Source organism: Artibeus jamaicensis, unplaced genomic scaffold, assembly GCF_021234435.1.
Source record: "Artibeus jamaicensis isolate MK-2021 breed Jamaican fruit bat unplaced genomic scaffold, CSHL_Jam_final scaffold_916, whole genome shotgun sequence".
NCBI lineage: Eukaryota > Metazoa > Chordata > Mammalia > Chiroptera > Phyllostomidae > Artibeus > Artibeus jamaicensis.
This window is the reverse complement of record NW_026522059.1, coordinates 26094459-26115568: the sequence shown is the minus strand read 5'-3', so window position 1 is coordinate 26115568 and position 21110 is coordinate 26094459. Positions and strand designations below refer to the sequence as shown.

Sequence of the window (21110 nt, the reverse complement as noted above, 5' to 3'; positions counted from 1 at the left end):
GGCGAAGCCAGCAGCAGAGCGGGTTGACCAAAAAGATCCCTGACCTGGTGGTGAGCAGCCGAAGGCGTGGATCCCGGGCTAGCTACGGGCGCACACAGGGAAGAGGCGCGGCTGGCTGTCTGCGGTAGGTCACGCATCTGCGTGCAGATAAACCAGTGAAGAGGCGAGCATTGAGACTGCAAGGCGTGGGGCAGCAGGCTCGCACAATTCCGATGAGATAAACAGGCCAGGGCAAGTGGTGGGACTGGACGGACTAGGCTAGCAGAGAGGACCGCCATTGCTCCCTCTCTGACCCCGCCCCCACACGCAGCGTCACAAACCAGCAACCTGGGTGGCCCCGCCCTGGTAAACAACTAAGGCTTCGCTCCGCTTACTTAATGGCGCGAACAGACCAAAAATGGCTCAAGAACAACTCAGAGCCCCAGAGCCGATAAATCTAAGCGATGAAGAAATAGCCAAACTTTCAGATGCACAGTTCAAAACACTGGTTATTTTAGTTACAAATTAGAGAAACTGGTTGATTTTAGTCACAAATTAGAGAAACATATGAAAGCTAAACTAATTAAAATGAATGGTAATACAAAGGAAACCAATAGTAATGGAAAGGAGATTGGGACTCAAATCAATGGAGTGGACCAGAAGGAAGAAAAAAATGATCAAACAGAAAAGAATGAAGAAACAAGAATTCAAAAAAATGAGGAGAGGCTTAGGAACCTCCAGGATATCTTTAAACATCCCAACATTCGAATTATAGGGGTACCAGAAGGGGAAGAGTCACGAGTGGAAACCTTATTTGAACAAATAATAAAAGAGAACTTCCCCAATCTGGCAGAGGAAATAGACTTCCAGGAAATCCAGGAAGCTCAGAGAGTACCAAAGAAGTTGGACCCAAGAAGAAACACACTAAGGCACATCATCATTACATTAGCCAAGATTAAAATGAAGGAGAGAATCCTAGAAGCAGCAAGAGATAAGGGGACAGTCACCTACAAAGGAGTTCCCATCAGACTGTCAACTGATTTCTCAAAAGAGACTTTACAGGCAAGAAGGGGCTGGAAAGAGGTATTCCAAGTCATGAAAACCAAAGACCTACAACCAAGATTGCTCTATCCAGCAAAGTTTTCATTTAGAATGGAAGGGCAGATAAAGTGCTTCTCAGATAAGACTAAATTCAAGGAGTTCATCATCACCAAGCTCTTATTATATGAAATGTTAAAGAGACTTATCTAAGAAAAAGAAGATAAAAAAGATGAACAGTGAAAGGACAGCAAACTCGCAGTTATTAACAAGCACACCTAAAACAAAAGCAAACTAAGAGGACAGCTAGATCAGGAGCAGAACCATAGAAATGAAGATCATATGGAGGGTTAGCAACAGGGGAGTGGGAGAAGGAGAAGGGGAGAGAAGGTACAAAAAATAAGTAGCATAGACAGTAGATGGAAAATAGATAGGGGGTAAGAATAGTAGGGGAAATACAGAATCTAAAGAATTTGACACACGTGTTCATGAACTAAAGGGGGAAATGGTGGGGGAGGGGTATGCATGGTGGAGGGGAATGGAGGGGGGAATAGAACAAATGTAATGGCATAATCAATAAAAAAGTTTTTAAAAAATGACTGAGCAAGTAGAGCGATGAATCTACATCAAATTGTGTGTTTAATTTGAACATTCCTCTGCTGAAACTATTTGGATGATTCAGAAGGCCGCAGCTACGGGCAACTGATGATTGGCAGCTTCATCACAATGTTGCACCCACTCGTGCATCATGCTTGTGCAGAGTTTTTTGCATCAAATCACCCAGGTGACTCAGCTTCCCCACCAACCCAGATTTGGTGCCCTGAGACTTCTGGCTTTTCCCAAAACTAAAATCACCTTTAAAAGGGAAGGGATTTTGGACTGTTCATGAGATTCAGGAAAATACAATGGGGCAGTGCATGGCAATTGGGAGAACTATGTGAGGTCCCAAGTGCCCACTTAGAAAAAGACTGAGGCATCACTGTCCTATGCATGATGTTTCTTGTATTTTGTATCTTCTTCAGTAAATGTCCCTATTTTTCACAGTACATGTCTAGATACCTTCTGGACAGACCTCTTATGCTTTGAATCAACAATCCATACAGGGTGCTATTTCTTCCATAACTAGACTACCTGGGCCTGGGAACCAAGGGTTAAAATTTGAGGGTCTGCTCTTATTATTATACCTAACAATATAAACACAAAATTGTTGCTTCTGTTTTTGAGATTTGGGACTCTATTGGTTCCCAAGGAAAAAATATTTTCTTTGAGGGCACAATAATGGTTCTACTGGACTAAAATTTGAGACTAACCTCTGGTCATTTCAGATCCCTGTGCCATTGAACCAACATGGACAAAGGAAGATTTTACTGTGCATAGTGAAGTGACAGGCCCCACTCATTAAGATGGAATAAGATTGCTGCCGACTGTGGAGGCCTGAGGGAGGACATCTGTGATCCAGAGGGTTCTCTGAGGCTCCAATTACATCCATGTTCAGTTGTGAAGTTAACAGTAGATTTTACCAGACCAATAAAGGAGGTATGACTAAGAATAGACTCTTCAGGAATGAAGATTTGTGTCAACCATGAGATAAGAATCCTTATAAACCAAAGGGCTAGTTAAGGGAAAAGGAACATGGATGTGGATAAGAGAAGGAGAATCTCAAAAAAAAAAATATATATATATATATATGCATACACACACACACTGTATCTATATTAATAGCTATCACTACAACTAGATAGCTAGATATAGAAATAGACAGAGGAGATTAGAAATAGAGATGAATTATGGCCTTGTGATCAGTTACAGAAATGAGGGCAGTAGTAACTGTATATATTTTCTTCATTGTTTTATATGTACATATTTGCATGTAGAAATTATTTTTCTCCTTTTTCTTTCCCCTATATGTCATGTAAGGAGCATTTCTTGACAATTTCATAATTTAGTCTTTTGGGTGATAAAATATATGATTAGGTCTAACCTATGAAAGAAATTAATATCACTCAAATACGAATGCATTGACTGATCAACTTTTTTCCTGTGACTATAAGGGTTTCTTTCTTCTTCTTCTTCTTTTTTTTTTTTTTGCTTAATCCCTTAACCTTTTTCTCCAGCCTCTTCCTCTCTGTCAGCTGTCAGTCTGTTCTCTGTATCTATAAGTCTGTTTCTATTTTGTTTGTTAGTTTGTTCTGTTCATTAGATTCCACCTGTAAGTGAAATCATATGGTACTTGTCTTATTTCACTTAGCCTAATATTCTCCAGGTCCATCTATGATGTCACAAAAGGTAAGATTCCTTCTTTTTCATGGCTGAGTAATATTTCACTGTATAAATGTACCATGCTTTTTTTACCCACTGATCTACTGATGGGCACTTGGGCTGCTTCCAAATCTTGGCTATTGTAAATAATGCCACAATGAAGGTATTATTGTAAATAATGCACATAAGGGTGCATATGTTTTCAAATTAGTGTTTCAGATTTCTTCAGATATATTTCCAGAAGTTGAATCACTGGGTCATAAGGCAGTTCAACATCTAAATTTTTTAGATAACTTTATACTACTTTCCACAGTGGCTGTACCAGCCTACATTTCCAGCAACAGTGCAAGAGGGTTCTCTTTGCTCTACATCAGCACTAACATTTATTGTCTGCTCTGACAGCTATTCTGACAGGTGTGAGGGAATATCTCATTGTGGTTTTAATTTGCATTTCTCTGATGATCAATGACATTGAGCATCTTTTCATTTATCTATTGGCCATCTGTAGGTCCTCTTTAGAGAAGTGTCTATTCAGGTCCTTTGCCCATTTTTTAATTGGATTGTTTGTTTTTATGGTGTTGAGTTTTATAAGTTCTTTGTAAATTTTGGATATTAACCCCTTACACTAATGGAACTTTGCACCTCCCCTATCAGGGAAATGGTAAGAATGCCTTCATTTGGGAAGGGGTTCATTGCATTATAATGCTTCTGTTGTTGTTTTATCAAGTTCATTGGTGGGCAGAGAGCTGTGTATGGATGTGGAAGGAAAAAAGGCAATGGCTGTTCCTAATAGTGCCTGCTTTCACTCAGCTCCACACTCACTCTTCTGTGTAGCTTCCTCTAACAGCACATTCCTTAGACTAACGCACCAGAAACTACAGGGTTCTACCAACTGGGGCTCTAGTGGGAGATTGGGAGACAAGAAGAACAGAAGCATTTTTATTTTGGGGGGGGGGGAATTTCTGGCAGTGCCTGTGGTGGCCATGGGCTCACTGCTGGCTGATGTGGGCCGAGGGCTCATGTGCGGGCACCTTGGTTCTAACAGCAGAAGTGGACTGTTCTACACTAGTGTGCCTGGCTCAGGGCGAAACTTGTAGTACACATGCGCTTGTTTTCTTTTGTGATGTTTTTGGTAAAAGACACAAAACAAAAGTTACCATCTCAACCATTTGTAAAATATACCATTCAGTAGTGTTAAATATGCTCACATTTTGTTAAACAGGTCCCCAGAACTTATCATCTTACAACTCTGCAATTCTATAGCCATTAAATAACAACTCCCTTCCCCCTCCCAGCCCTTGGTAACTATCATTCTACTTTCTGTTTCTATGAATTTGACTACTTTAGATAAGCAGGCATGTGATTTTTTTATTTACATAGTTGTATAATCTCAGAGTTGAAAAAAATTTTGGAAATCATCTAGCCCAGGGCCTTGCCCAGTGTACGAGTCCCACCACTTTCTGTTCAGTTTCTGATCATCGACTCTCAGCTGGCAGAGTTCCAGTGACCTCCTCCACACAGTGAACCACATGATGGGTGGGCACCTCTTGTGATTAAAGAAAGAAAAAGTTCTTCCTTACATTAATCTAAAATGTTGAACTTCTACCCATTGGTCTCGGTCTATTTCCAGAACAAAACACATTCCCTTCATCTTCCAAAGTTGACATGTTTTTTGTGCTATTTTAAAAACATGTTTTTATCAAGTGTTTTAGCCTGTCATGAGACAGCAAGATTTGCATGGAGATCAGAAACACAAATTAAGAATATCAACTGCTTTTTATATTCACCACTCAGCAACAGTAGACTGAGGAGCCAGAGGTCTCCATAACCAAGGGGAAGCCACCAGAATTCAGGAACTAATGAAAACAGCTGGCTCCTGAAGCCTGTTGCACATTTAGGCCTTTAAAAAATATATATTCCACCACATGTTCACAAGATTACTGACAGTTTCTCATTAGGTGACTACTTATCTCTTGAATAAACCAAAAGATTCTCTCCCAGGTAGTCACAATATTTACCGTGATGCGAAAACTGTCACTAATGAATCTCATTCACAGAAGCCTATCAACTTGCAATGACTCCTGAAGTTACAGAGGCAGGATATGGTCTTGTTCTCGCAGCATTTCTAGCAGCGTTCACGGCAACCCCTTCCCCGGATAATGGCATAGTGTTGTTTATACTGTTGCTATAGAAACATAACCAAAAATAATAATAATAAAGAACTGAAAAACACGAAGGCTATGACAAAACACCTCTGATGGAAGATTAGGGGCCAGACCAGCCATGCATGAGAACTGGACTCCATGAGGCTGTTGCCTGTGTTGTATGTGGTATTTGCCTTGGGCAGCTGTCTTCATCATCTTCATCACTGTTAAATGAACTCAAAGTGTTTTTGATATAAAAGCGCACTTAATGTCACTTAAAAAGAGAAATGTAAAAATAAGTGAAGGCCTGAAAGCAATAATTTATAAGCAATAAATGTCCATTGCAAATAAACATATGGAAAACTATCCATCTGCCTTGCCATCAAAGACAAGACAAAGACTCTGCAAATCAAAACAGCATAGTCTTCTGTCTCGACAAGTGAGGACACGAGGAAGCGATGGTCTCAACACTGCCCGCGGAGGTGTAAATTGGTACAGCCTCTCAGAAGATTAGTTTACCAATAAATAGCAGAGAACTTAAAGATATTTATATTTTTGGTCCAAAACATTACTTGCTGGAATATAGCCTAGAGAACTGATGAAAACATGGGCACACAAGAAGTACTTAAAAGGGTTTCATTATTTATATTAACAAAAAATTGAAAATACCCAAATTCCAAGAAAATGATTAATTAAATAAATTATGGCTCAGCCAGAAGATGGAATTGCATGCAACCATTGAAAAAACATTGTATCTCACGTACGTGTGGCAAGCTCTATTCAAGCAATCTTTATTATAATCCTATGAGGTAAATACAGTTTATTGTACCCATTTTTTTAAAAGATTTTATATATTTATTTTTAGAGGGGAAGGGAAGGAGAGAGAGAGAAATATCAATGCATGGTTGCCTCTCATGCATCCCCTGCTGGGAACTGGCCTGCAACCCAGGCATGTGCCCTGACTGGGAACCGAACCGCGGTTGTTTGGTTGGCAGGCCCGCGCTCAATCCACTGAGCCACACCAACCAGGGCTATTGTACCCATTTTTAATAAAGAAAACTAAGGCATAGAAGTTAAGTAACTTGCTCAAGGAATTTTTTTACTTCTTTTTTTAACTTTCTTTTTTCTAATTTTATCTGTTGCAATTAGCATATATTACTTAAAACATCTGTATACGAGAATGATCTCAGCACCATCACATAAGTATTCCTGACTTGCAACATGCCTACGGGCCCGACTGAGTGCTTCACATCCATTACCTCCTGTGAGACCATGAAATGCAGCTGCTCTTGTTTTCTTCATCTTCATAAAAACAAAGAGCAAAGGACCGTGACCTGAACTGATAGGACTTTGTAAATAAAAACATCTTCTATCAATAAAAGATTTTCATTATTTCAACACCTGAAGTTTCAAAGAACTCAACCTGTGTCCAGATAAAGTCTCTTTATTCCCTGTCTTCAACCTCAAGTCATCTGAGTGTGATGCTATTTAACGTCGCAAACAAAATTCCCAGCAGGTGAGGGTAGTGCTGCTTATGCCAGAGCCTTATGCCCTGGGATGGCCCTTACCTTTCTTCCCCAGACCTCCTCCGAGGTAATTCCAAACCGGATCAATTTTGAGATTTAAATTGCCCTCAGGAAAGGGGCCAGTGAGATGTGACAGAAATTAACGAGCAGCTACCTACACAGACTGCCTACACCATGCCTAAAGAAAGCAATTGCCTAGGGGTCAGCCAGACAGAGGAGATAATTATATCCTCTCAAAGAACAACTCCTGCTCTGGGTAAGAAATGTTTCTCAAATTTGCCCTGCATGGGGCTTGCAGAGTCTGTGAGAAACAGGGCGGGCGTGCCTGCGAGCCTACAAAGGAGGCGGCATCAGCTGTTTATCAGGATCAAGTCCGAGGACCGCCTGGGCAATTTCTACCACCTGCCTTTTCGTGGCCTGATCGTTATTCCCTGGCAGGCAGCAAAGCCCCAGAAGCACTGCGTAGAGGGGCTCCAGATTCTGCAGCATTCACCAGAATAGCACATAACTCCTTTCTGGCAGTGTATCTACATTCATTAGTAACCTATTCCACAATTTCTTACAATTCCCTTTAGCAGTGTTGCTGAGAACCCCATGGGCTCCAAAACCCCAGTGACTACGTTGGGCAAAATCTAAGATGTCCCCCACAATTCCACCCTCAGTGTACCAATCTTGTAAAGTCCCCTCCCCATGAGTGTGGGTGGAACTTGTGAATAAGATGGGATATCATTTCCCCAACTAGGTTACATTATGTGGCTAATGAGGATGAGAGAGCCACTCCATCCTGGCCAAGCGGAGAGAGACAGGTAATCAGAGGGACACACCCACCCCCACTGGCTTGGAAGAAAGTGAACATCTGTATTGCAAACTGCCTGTGGGAACCTCTTGGCAAGGAGCTCGAGGTGGCCTCAAGTAGCTAAAAGTGGTCTCAGCCAACTGCTGGCAAGAGAACAGGGACTTCAGTCCTACAAGTTCAAGGCAGTGAGCCCTGCCAACAGCTGGTGAGCTGGGAGGATGAGACTGAGCCTCAGACAAGATCACAGCCCCTGCCACCACCTTGATGTCAGCCTGGAGAGACGCTGAACAGAGGACACAGACAACCAGCGCTGGACTCCTGACCCCTGGGAACTGTGAGATAATCAATGTGGGTCATTTGAAGCCCAATCCCCTGTGGTTACTTTTTCAAAACAATAGAAAACTAATACGATGACCATGCTGGTGGCATTGTCAGAACACACATGACTGCTGTTCTCTCTCTCATTTCCAGGGTCACCAAGAGGAATTCCTGTCCATAACATTCCCCCCCTAGGGAACCTACAGGAGAGCAATAACTAATATTTGTATACTAGTTTAGAGCTTAACTTTCAAATACAACCTCATTTGCATATTACACCATTAATCTGAGCTTAATCTGAACAAAGGTTCAGGAGCCACGCTGCGTGCACCTGATTCCTTCTCCTGCCATTTACTCACTAGATGAGCTCAGGCCAGTTCCTTGAGGTCTCTGTGCCTCAGTCTCCTCCTATAAAAGAGAAATGTGATAATCCCTACCTCCTAGGGGTTTGTGAGGATTAAATGATTTTACATAAATTCTAGCTCCTAGTAAGCACTATGTTTATCATTATCATTGGTAGTTGCTAAACACACTAAGAAAGCAAAGTTAGCTTTGCTCACTTCCCACTGTAACACCCTGCAAGAATCGCTGCCCAAGGTTTTAACAGGCTCTGCAATGGTGAGCTCGTGCATTATACTGGAGAAAGGTAACCTGCCACAGGGAAAGAACCGGCCCCACCCTCTAGCTATTGTCCTGAGTAAAATGGGAAGGACCGGGCAAGGCTAACCGAGCTTTCTGCATATCCCAGAAAGGACCACGTATCCACAGGTGAGCAGGACTGGGGTGGCTTCCCTTGGTGGTCTTATAAATAAAACCCTGGTTCCAACAGAATTCTGATTAGAGATGAGAACACAGCACAAATGGGTTCCTGCCACTATAATTAGACTCACATGCCTGTGCATCCCACAGTCTGGAGCACAGATGGGCTGCCCATGCTTTGATGCCATGTTGATCAGCTCCAACAGGTGTTCCTTCCAGGGAGACTCAGCAGGGGCAAAGCCATTACAAGCATCTCTCCTAAATCCTTCTCACCAGTTGCAATGAGCAAGAGAAGGTTGGAAATGCTGCCAGATTCATGTGTGACAAAGAAAATAGCATTCTTGTCGGTGGGACTGCTCAAGGTGAGCTGCCTGTTGTACCTTCATGACAGAGACAAACTCATGAGAGGACGCTGTCTAGTTCACAGAGCACCCCACCAAGCCAGATGGGATGTTCTTATGTCAGGGCTGCTGCGGACCAAGGGTGGTATTTTGGTTCTTGGGCATGTGGTTACATGCAGTGGAAGCATAGGGGTAGTTAAAGGTGTATCTTCCCCAGTGTAGTTTTGTCCCATTAAAGTACCATCGACCAAGAGCCTACTTAATCATCCCTTGCTTGTTTTACAATTTTTTAATTTAAGTTAAAAAAACTGTTATTGGTAGGGGGAAAGAATGTGAGCCTCTAAATACCTCCATTTTGTGGATTTGCTTATTTGTTTGTTTGTTTGTTTGTTTTGGTGTAATAAACACCCCTTTTTTGTCCCTAGCCTTCAGGTGTACAGCCTTTGTGATGCACAGAGAGATGTGCCCACTGTCACTTCTCTTAGGTATCTTGTAGGTATTTTTCCATCATCCTTCCCAAGGACCAATCACTGATTAAAGAGATGAAAAACTGTAACCCAAACTGTATCACCGTGCCTCCCAATCACACAAAGGCACATCGGTTTGTGCAGGAGAGGTCACCTCACTCGCACTGGAAGCCGTGTCCTGAAGGATCTGAGACCCAAGGGGGCCAAGCACAAGTGGCTGCCAGGTGTGCGCAGTTGGCATTCAGGGCTATCATCTAACTGAAGACAAACCTAGGTGACTTGCCTTTTAAAATGCTATGCAGACCTACAAAAATGACCAAATAAAATCCTATCCCTGGGCCACATATGGCTTGGGACCACTAGTAATGACCCCTGACCTACAAGCTCTTTTGAAGTCAGTTTGACAGAGGGAATGCACATGGCCCCTGTCCCCAAACCCAGGCAAAGGCACGAGGAGCTCAAAGAGAAAGTCAAAAACCTCTTTAAACATCTTTCTGCAAATTGCCAGCCTAGCTGATTCGTGAATTCAGAATTCTCCATTTGGCCTGCTAGAAGTCCAAAAGGAGGCTGACCGAGCACACCAGCCTAGACACAAAAGGCCATAATCAAGGGGAAATGCCTTGGCTGCTGGCGCCCAATTACCCCTGATATCTTAATCAAGGAAAGATATTTCCCTGAGGAATGAAGAGTCGGAGAAGAGGACATCCCCTGCCTGCATCAACAGAAGTACAGGTGAAATGGTCTCATGATTAGGGTGGCAAGTACGGGAGGGGGTGGTGCAGGTGAGCAAGCAGCTGTTCTTCACCTCCATCTGAAACTGAAAATGGGAAAAAAGAGAAAGAATAAGCTACATGTGTTGTATGCACTAAGTCAGGCTAGAGTTAGAAGGAAGGGTTGGGAGGAGAACGTTTCATAAGGATTCATTTTCCTTGCTTCCCTGTTCCTGCCCAAAGGACAAGCCAAGCCAAAGAGAAGACAGCTGGTGGCTACTCCTAGACTCCAGGACTCGTTACATCTCTACTGGGGAAAAAATTATCCAGGCATTTGTTCAAAGACTCTAGTTTGCTTCAAATGACTGAAATTAAAATGTTACCAGAATCTTCAAGCACCAACACTTGGAATTTCAACATAATTTCACTTACTTGCAGCCAGTTACGGCCTTCATTTTAAGCAGAACATGTTAAACAACATATGGAAAATTGCTACGTGAGTTACTTAAAAAGAATTCTTTTTGGAGAATTTAAGTCAGATTAGTTAAGCCTGGTAAACCACTAGAAGAGACAAAACAGAAATTTGAGATGTTTGGAGAAGCTGTAATGTTATTATTTACAACTTTAAGTGACATATAAACCCATTAAAAACAGTTAGTCCATGTTAGGTAACCTGAAAATGCACAGAAATGGGTCCAGGAAGAGAGGAATGTTTGGGAAACTGCTCCTCTGGGTTGCAGGAAAGGCTGGCATAACTTCCACGGGTGTGGGAAGGACAAGGCCATAGTTCATCCCAGATGGAGTGAGCAGGGAGAAGAGTGATGGGTGGTATGATACTGTTGAGTGGATGTTTCTATGAGTTATTATAGAAAGCATTTTCTTGGCCAATCAGAAGAGACTCCAGGAGACTTCTGCCAAGATGGAGGTATAGGTGGAAGCACTGCGCCTTCTCCCACAACCAAGTTTAAAAACAAAGTTTTAGCCACAAAAATGCAGCCAAACCACAGAAAATTGAACTATACGGGACAACAACGAACCTTTCAGCCAAACTGATAAGAGGGGCAGAGCCAGCAGCAGAGCCGGTCAGGCAGGAAAGATTCACCAGACGGACCCAGACTGACCCGGGTGCACGGCCCAGGCACGCAGGTAGCTGTGGGAAGATCCCAGGTGTGGAGTAGCAGCAGGCGGACCCACTGAGGGCTGACCACAGTCACACATTCGCACAGGGATAAACCAGCGAAGGAGTGAGCAGTGAGACAAACCGCGCAGGCCCCAGCGGTGGGAAGCAACAGAGGGGACCACTATTGTCCCTCTCTGACCCCGCCCCCACATACAGTGTCACAAACCAGTGACCTGGGTAGCCCCACCCTGGTGAACATCTAAGGCTTCGCTCCTCATATGTAACCAGCATGAACAGAGCAAAACATTATGGCTCAAGAAGAACTCAAAGCCCCAGAGCCAATAACTCTAAGCGACGAAGAAATAGCAAAACTTTCAGATGCACAGTTCAAAACACTAGTGATCAGGATGCTCACAGAACTGGTTGATTTTAGTCACAAATTAGAGGAACATAGGAAGGCTAAACTAATTGAAATGAAGGGAAATGCACAGGAAACCAATAGTATTAGAAAGGAAACTGGGACTCAAATCAAGGGAGTGGACCAGAAGGGGAAAAAAATGACCAAACAGAAAAGGATGAAGAAACAAGAATTCAAAAAAATGAGGAGAGGCTTAGGAACCTCCAGGACATCTTTAAATGTTTCAACATCCAAATTACAGGGGTACCAGAAGAGGAAGAGGAACAGCCAGGAGTGGAAACTTTATTTGAATAATAAAGGAGAATTTCCCCAATCTGGCAAAGGAAATAGACTTCCAGGAAATCCAGGAAGCTCAGAGAGTCCCAAAGAAGTTAGTCCCAAAGAAGTTGGACCCAAGGAGAAACACACCAAGGCACATCATCATTACATTAGCCAAGATTAAAATGAAGGAGAGAATCCTAGAAGTAGCAAGAGATAAGGAGACAGTTACCTACAAAGGAGTTCCCATCAGATTGTCAGTGGATTTCTCAAAAGAGACCTTGAAGGCAAGAAGGGGCTGGAAAGAAGTATTCCAAGTCATGAAATCCAAAGACCTACATCCAAGATTGCTCTATCCAGCAAAGCTTTCATTTAGAATGGAAGGGCAGATAAAGTGCTTCTCAGATAAGATCAAATTCCAGGAGTCCATCATCACCAAGCCCTTATTTTATGAAATGTTAAAGGGACTTACCTAAGAAAAATAAGATTAAAAAGATGAACAGTGAAAGGACAGCAAACTCACAGTTATTAACAACCACACCTAAAACAAAAGCAAACTAAGAGGACAGCTAGATCAGGAGCAGAACCATAGAAATGAAGATTACATGGAGGGTTAGCCACAGGGGAGTGGGAGAAGGAGAAGGGGGGAGAAGGTACAGAAAGTAAGTAGCATAGAGAGTAGGTAGAAAATAGATAGGAGGGAGGGCAAGAATAGTAGGGGAAATATAGAATCTAAAGAACTTGAGACATGTGGTCATAAGCTAAAGAGGGGAATGGTGGGGGAGGGGGTGTGCAGAGTGGAGGGGAATGAAGGGGGGAATAGAACAACTGTAATGGCATAATCAATAAAATATATTTTAAAAAAAAGAAAATTTAAAAAAAAAGAAGAGACTCCAAAAGGTGTCCAAAGACTTGATTGGGTCAAATCTAAAAAGGACTCCTATAACATTTATGGAGAATATTTAACATCATGGTTAACAGCATTGTTCTGGAGCAGATCTAAACAGACTGAACTCCAGCAATGCCAATTAGTGGCTGTGTGAGGCTGGGCAAGTTACTGGTCCTCTCTGGGCTTTAGTTTTGACACCAGTGAAACAGAGAAGCTGATGGAACCTACCAGATGGGGTTCTATGAAAACTCAATGTGTGTGTACATGCAAAGTGCTTAATAAGGCACTTGGCACAGAGTAGATGCATTTAAGTTCATAGGCCCCTCAGCAGACAACAGTTCTACAAAAAAGAATGACAAAAAAATGAGAAAAAATTCAAGGCTCAAAAATATTACCAACTTTTCATCACCACACTCAGCTCTAAGTCCCTATTTCGAACTTCAGGGCTTTCTACCATATTACACCGCTACCATGAAACCAAGGGGCCCGCAGCTCAGAGGGATCAACTTCAGTTTCACCTTTTGCCATTCGGGGCTGTGCTCCAATGGCAAGGTCACTGAGTGCCACTCACAATGTGGAAAACTGCCTCATTCGAAGGCCTCTTCAAGTGATACATGGTGACTCCCATCCACTGACTCTGGGGACAGAGTCTTTCTCGGTTCGGTTCTCAGCTCAACTTCTTCAACAGCCCTGTGACCTTGGGAGTAGCACCTTCACCATCAAACTGGCAACTTCTTACATTTTACACTTTATTACATAACTGAGTTACAGCCCCCTTATCCATGCGAGGTACACTCTAAAACCCCCAGTGGATGCCTGAAACCACGGAGAATACCAAACCCTGTCTGTACTGCGCTCTTCACCTAAACCTACAATAAAGTTTAATTTGTAAATTAGGCACAGTAAGAGATGAACAATAACAAGTAATAATGAAATAGAGCAATGATAACAATATACTGTAATAAAAGTATGTGAATGCAGTATCTCTCAGAACACCTCACTATACCGCACTCACCTTCTCGCTCACAGGAAGCACTTTCTGTTTGGCACGTTCAAGTTGCCGGCATCACTACTCATGTGCTTCCGGGCCATTACTCAGTGCACTACGGGCGACTTGAACAGAGGCACCGGGAGGCCGCAACAGTCCGATAACCAAGATGACCAATGAAGAGTAGCACAGCCAGTGTGGAGAGGCTGGGCAAAGGGACGAGCCAGGTCCCAAGTGGGACACAGCAGGACAGCACGAGATTTCATACACAGTTCAGAGCGGTGCATGATTTACAGCTTATACATTTTTATATCTGAAATTCTCCATTGAATCTTTTAGGACAGCAGCTGACCACCAGTTACTGAAACTGTGGAAAGTGAAGTGGAGGACAAGGAGGGACGACTATGGTTTAGCTGTTCTGGTCATTATTATCAACAACCACAGGGCTCCACCGTCCAACTGACCCTTGAATTGCATCTACACCGCTAGCCTGTAAACCTTTCTGACCACAGCCCCTAGAGCAAAAGAATTCATTCTGACTTGCTATACCCACACATATGTATTTAAAGCAAACATTTTATAATTCGATATTTTCCCTTAATACAAGCAACATACTCTGGTATTTTCCATTCTGTTTCATTCCATTTCAATTTTTAAATGCTGTTCATGATGAACTGATTCTAGAACACTGAAGAGGTTTAAACGCCCACAATTTAAACCATGCTGAGTTGCACTGTTTCTGCCAGCCATTTCTGGGAACTCACAAAGACACTCGGTTTAGCTCACCAATGTTCAGCAAGCCTACAACATGCTAAGCACTGTGCAAGAAATTAAATGTTTACATAACTTTCAAATTATATAATGCATTCCCCCAAGCAATTTAGCATGTGTGATAAAACTATTCCAGATACCCTGTAAATAAGCCATGCCATCATTAATTTTGCATGCCTACATTAGACCTCTTCCACCAATACTTTAAAATAACTCATCCCTGGGCTGTTTCCTGTTGTTGCACCAAAGCATCTATAAACCCCACTTCACCAACTGGGTACAATATATACTGTATTTTTCGAACTATAAAATGCACTCCCCCAACTTTGAGAGGAAAAGGGGGAGTGTCTTATAGTTCAAATGTAGCCTACCTGGCTAGTAAATGTAGCGTGCATTTACATTGGTGAAATATTATGTTATTTATGTCATTAAATATTTTACCACATTTTTTCCTTCAAAATTTTTTCCTGTTTTCCTCCTCTAAAACCTAGGTGCATCTTATGGTCCAGTACGTCTTATAGTCCTAAAAATATGGTAATAAGGCCTCTCAGCACCTTAAAGGATCCTTCTAAAAAAACCTAAACTCAGCCCACTACCAAGATGATGCTGATCTTTCCTTTGCTGTATCCGGCCTCTCGTTATCTGTCTAAGCTTCTCTGTCAGAATCATGTCCTGATTCCCTTACAGGGTCTAGGCAGTGTCTACAAACTAGAAGAGCATTGTATTGCCTGATAAGTTTTACCAGGTAAATAAACATCTGATCATCTGGCCACATTTTATTATTATTATTATTATCATCATTATCATTACTATTACTACTACATCTTTATTCTAATTTATTTCACCATGAGTATTCTTTAAATAGAGGCCCTGACAGAAGCTCTGTCTGATACACTGTTAAATCACGAGTTCACTAATATTTGAAAGATGACTCCTGGCTTGTGAGTGTATATGCCACCGAGTATATTCCACAGCGGCACTGACCCACAGAACTTTCTCGGTTGACGCAAAGGTGCCCTATCTGCACTGTGCTGTGGTAGCCATCGGCCACATGTGGGGTTGAGCTCCTGAAGTGTGGCTAATGCAACTGAAGAACTGAACTTTTACTTTTACTTTAGTTAATTTCAGTGTAAAGAGTCACATGTGGCTGGCAGCTACTATATAAATGCAGAACTAGAGCGTTCATCACAGTACGCACTAAAAATCCTGAATGCTCCTGATGACAGAGAAAATGATCATGAAAGTGCCATTTATAGAACATCATCCAGGACCAGGCATTGCCTACGCCCTTTTCATACAAATTATGTAATTTTATACAAATGACCGTTCTCCTGGTAAGTACGGTCACTATTCTTCCCACTTTCCAGTTGAAGAAACTGAGATCGCACCGCCAGAAAGCCAAGGAACGGAGGTGCAAATGCACTGTGGCCCCCAGAGCACAGAGCACGACTCGACCCCTCCCACAGCAGTGCCCGGCCCTGTGTGTCTGTTCCTAATTTCAATGAACAGGAAAAAAAGAGTAAATGAATTTTTCTCTATTCTTTTAAAAATCTCCTCACTTAGTGCCCAAGACTGGCCTCTAAAGGAAAGAAAATTCTATGACTGAGGCCTCTTCCAGTCCTTAAAAAAAAGAAAAGTCTCTGTGATTTGACTAAAAGATGTGCAGCCAAGAGGTGAACTAGAATCCAAATTGTATTTGTGGTCTGGAGAATCTCCCCACGTGAAGATATGATATTATTTTTACATTTACTTAAGATTTATTCTTGCCTGCTACTGAGAACATTTGAGGGGGCTTATAGGTTAAAATAGTGAAGGGTCATAAAAAGGATCACAGAAATCACTTAGAAAAAATGCAATTTTAATTAATAAAGATTTTAAGCACCCAATTTCTGAAACAAAGATTGACTAAACCTTTTTAGCTCAGGCAAAATAATAATAATAACAACAACAACTAATTAATTAAAATGTGGGTGCATTAGGTTATACTATTGCTCTTTCTTTCCTGACCAAGAAATCAGTCAAATTGGTGTGCACCTTTCACTAAAGACACAGGTTGCTCACGTACTTCTCATCTCTCCTCCCCTATAAAAGCAGACAATGTGGTAGGAAAGTATAACTGAGTAAAGGCAGTTCTCAGAGGGAAGAAGCATCCCGCCCAGCCAGCACTGGCACAGATGTGGCTTCCCTGAGGCCCCCTCTGCGTGACCTCTTCCTTCCACCATTGCTGCTGAACACGCAGAGACTGGACTGAGGGGGTCAGTGGCCCCTCCACGACCAGAACAGAAGAGTAGATAAGAAGAGTGGCTACCTGGCCCTGTGAGCGCACTCTCTCATGCCAACGCGGGAAATCTTTATAAGTGGGGAACTGCCTGTTGCCATTTACTTGCCACTGAGCTACATTTGTGTGTGTGTGTCAAGGGTTTCACTAAATGTTCTTCTTTCTGGTTTTTATCTCTTGATGAACTTTCTCATGCCTATTTGGAGAAGAGAAATAATCACAAAAATGCACACACACACACCTTTTCTTCTTGGAAACAACTTACACGGGGATCTTCCGAGGAGTGATGCTTTGTCCTCATCGGGTCAGTTAAAGGGCTTAGCTGAGTGTTGCCCTTCGGCACACAGCTGCCTCTAACCCGCTTCTTCTTCACTGCGTGCCTTGAGCTGGTGGCACAGTTTGGTTACAGAGAATAAAGGGGTGCGAAGCCTTTGACAGATGCCGTGTGCCTCCACTTCCACAGGGAGATAAAAGAAAAAGTTTATCTATGATTTGTATGCTTATAACATGTTGAGGAGCTTTATAGACCTTAATTCAATCTCCACAGATCAATGGGAGTTATGATTTTTATCTCCATTTTTTAAAGATTTTATTTATTTATGTTTAGAGGGGAAGGGAAGGAGAGAGGGAGAGAAATATCAATGTATGGTTGCCTCTCATGTGTCCCCTGCTGGGAACTGGCCTGCAACCCAGGCATGTGCCCTGAATGGGAATCGAACCACAGTTATTTGGTTCACAGGTGGGCTCTCAATCCACTGAGCTATACCAGCCAGGACTTTAGCTCCATTTAAAGATGTCTGTATTGAATGGCCTAGAACAAAGTAGCACTCAACAAGTATTAGCTGACTGGCTGATCATTCGTTACCCCCACTTCTCTTTGGTTATACCACAACTTGCTTTAAAATGGGAACTTGAAAGGAGAAATTCAAAACAACTTTCCAGTCTTTACCAAAGTATCATCCTCCCTCTGAACACTTACAAAGCCCCAACAGCCTCCTGTCATTCTAAGTAAGAAGGGACTCCTCACTCTTCTCCAGTCATTCTTCCCTCCCATGCTGGTCCACCCAGTTTAAGAAAGCTTGCAGCACAAAGCCAGCAGCAGTGGAATGCACATCCTGAAGAGGATGTCTCTTTGTTATGTAACGGCAGGTGAATTACTATTCTTTTATAAGTGGGTTTGAGAGTTTCAAAAATGACTGAATCTTAAGAAGAGAAAGAGATTAAGAGCTAGTGTTGCCATTATCCCATTTATTATTTTTTTAGTAAATAGACTTCATTTCTTAGAGCAGTCTTTGGTTTACTGAAAAATTGAGGGGAAAGTACATTCTCCCAATCCCCACATGCCAGTTTCCCCTCCTATTGCCATGTAACCTTAGTGTGGTACCTTTGTCACAATTGATAAGCCAATACTGATAAATTGTTTTTGAAGCTCATAGTTTACATTAGGGTTCTCTCTTTGTGTTGTGTATTCTATGGGTTTGGACTAATGCACAAGTATAATGACAGGAGTCCACCATCACAGTACCATAGAGAACAGTTGCACTGTCCTGAAATTCGCCTGTGCTCTGCCTATTCATTCCTTCACCCCTGGCAATCACTGATATTTTACTGTCCCTATAGTTTGGTCTTTTTTAGAATACTGTATAGTTGGAACCATATAGGAAATAGCCTTTTTCCATTTATCAATATGCACTTAAGGCATTATCACAGAATAATATCCCATTGCAGAGATGCACACAGTTAATCCACTCACCTATGGAAGGACATCTTGGTTGCTTCCAAGTCTGGGCAATTATAAATAAAGCTGCTGTACATGGTCACCTGCAAATTTTTGGATGAGTGTGTTTTCATTTCATTTGGGTAACTATCAAGGAATGTGACTGCTGCGCTGTATGATCCGAGTGTTTTCAGTTTTGTAAGGAGCTGCCAAACCGTGTTCCAAAGAGGCCGCACCGTTTTGCATTCCCACCAGCAGTGGGTGAGAGTTCCTGTTGCTCCACACTCTTGCCAGCATTGAGTGTTGTCAGTGTTTTGGATTTTTAGTCTGATGGTACCTGGTTTTTTTAACTGGCAATCCCTAATGACACATGAGCACATTTTCAAATGTTCATTTGCCGTCTGTACGTCATCGTTGGTGAAGTGTCTGTTAGATCTTTTGCCCATTTTTAAATTGCTTCCCTATTAGTTTTAAGAACACATGATCATTTTTTCATTGTTTTAAAAACACAAAGACTTTGTCTCTATTCTACTGTATAATTGTCTCCTGCCTTTTGTTGCCTGGGTACTTGAACCCAACTGCTGCTGCCCTTCCAGTGCTGCTGAGTTCTGCGTTGACATCTGGGCTCACACTTTTACTCAACAGCACTGGAGTCCTGACGGCGAGAAAGAAAAGGGCAACTGGAAAAAATCATGGAAGCATCTCAACAAATCCTTGAACAGTCTTGGCCCACAACCAAGCCACTGAAACGCAAAAATCAAATGCCACATGTGCACTGGGAAAGCAGAATCACGGTGTGGCAAGTTTGCACAATGGTCCGTTATTTCGATATTCTTTAAACAGGAGATTTCTGGGAGGTATTATATCTCTAGGGTTTTCATTCCAAACAATGAGGAGTTATGTCAAAAAAGAAATTTCAACAAAAATCTCAGCAAAGTAGGTCTTCAAATGGGCAGAACATTTCTAAACCGCAACTTGCCAGGAAATTATATCCACCAGAACTCTCTATCTAGAAAGAAACTGAATTTAATGTTCTTTGGGTTTTTAACAGCAGCAAGGTAAATGGGAAGAATCTCTCAGAAGTGCTTTATGAAGCTATATAAAGAACAATTTTTTAAGCATTTTGTGGTTGGCAGCTTAAGATATTTTTTTAAAGAAAAGGTTTCTTCATTCTTCTGACTTGTTGATAACATATACCACAGATCTCAGTAATTATAGCAGATAAATCCTGGTAAAGCCATTGAGAAGATTACAGGCTAAGAATATCAGAAAAAGAAAAAGAAAAACACCCCTACTGGGTTATGCCCTTTCTTGTCTAATGCACTTGGGTCTAAAACATGACAGATTAAGAGACCTCTATTCACAGGCTCCCTCCTGACTGCCCAAGAAACAGGCCCACCTGCCACGACAACCTTGCAATGGCAAGTTTGAAAGCATCTCGTTCTTCCCACACAGCGCTTCACTGTTCCTAAATGTCCTGGCTTGCATTACCTTGGAAGGAAGGGAAGACTTGAAGTGGTTAAATCCACACATAACCCAGGAACTTTATTTTGCTTCAAGGCTCCAGTCTCTGCCGTTGTCTGCTAACTGGCTCCGAAACTGACAAAGCTGAGTCTCGCCGAAGGTATTGCCGCCTTTGAAACTAAACAGCGGTGGGCAAACTTTTCCCGTAAAGGGCTGGAGAGTTAATATTTCAGGCTTTTGGGGCCCCAGGTCTCTGTGGCAACCACTCAGCTCTGCAGCTGTAGCACAAAAGCAGCCACAGACAAGACCTAGAGGAAATCGCTTGGCTGCGTTCCAATCAAACTTTATTTATGGGAACTGAAATTTGAATTTCATGTAATTTTCACATGTTATAAGCTATTATCCTTTTGATTTCTCGACCATTTAAAACATGGAAAAACCATTCTTAGCTCGAGGGCCCTATCAAAACAAGCATTAGCCATATTTAGTCACAATATAAACAGGAGTCAGACCCTTCCATTATGATTGTGTGTGGAATCCTGTAAGGGGACAAGCTTCCAACTTAGAAATATAAAGACCAATGCACCCAGGACGTTTTTGGTATATATGTCTTAAAAGTCATCACATGTGTTATAAACTCACTTCATATGTTTTATGAATTCAAACACAATGAAAAAGCGTGATTTCTTCAAAATCTAATATAATACAGGGTCCAGCAGAAGTAACACCTGCTTGAGTGTGATTGGTTGGGTATATGAATGTCTTGCATGAGATGGACAGCAATTTGAACATTTCACCTAAAATGTCACATGGTATGTTCAAGTGTGATATTGATGTGTTACCAAGTTACATGCTTATGATTTTGTAATA

At 42.1% G+C, this 21110-nt stretch overlaps 1 protein-coding gene across 8 annotated transcripts in view; it reads right to left on the bottom strand.

Moving 5' to 3' along the window:
- NCALD (neurocalcin delta) overlaps positions 1-21110 on the bottom strand; it is a 347766-nt gene that overhangs the window by 246234 nt on the left and 80422 nt on the right. The window contains exon 1 of one of the 8 annotated variants that reach the window (XM_053661075.1): positions 20268-20400. The exons of 6 other annotated variants lie outside the window; for them this stretch is intronic. The gene's annotated coding sequence lies outside the window, so the exon portion shown is untranslated. Of the gene's footprint in view, positions 1-18812; positions 18934-20267; positions 20401-21110 lie in introns of those variants that run through there. One more of the 8 variants, XM_053661076.1, reaches the window with a different exon arrangement.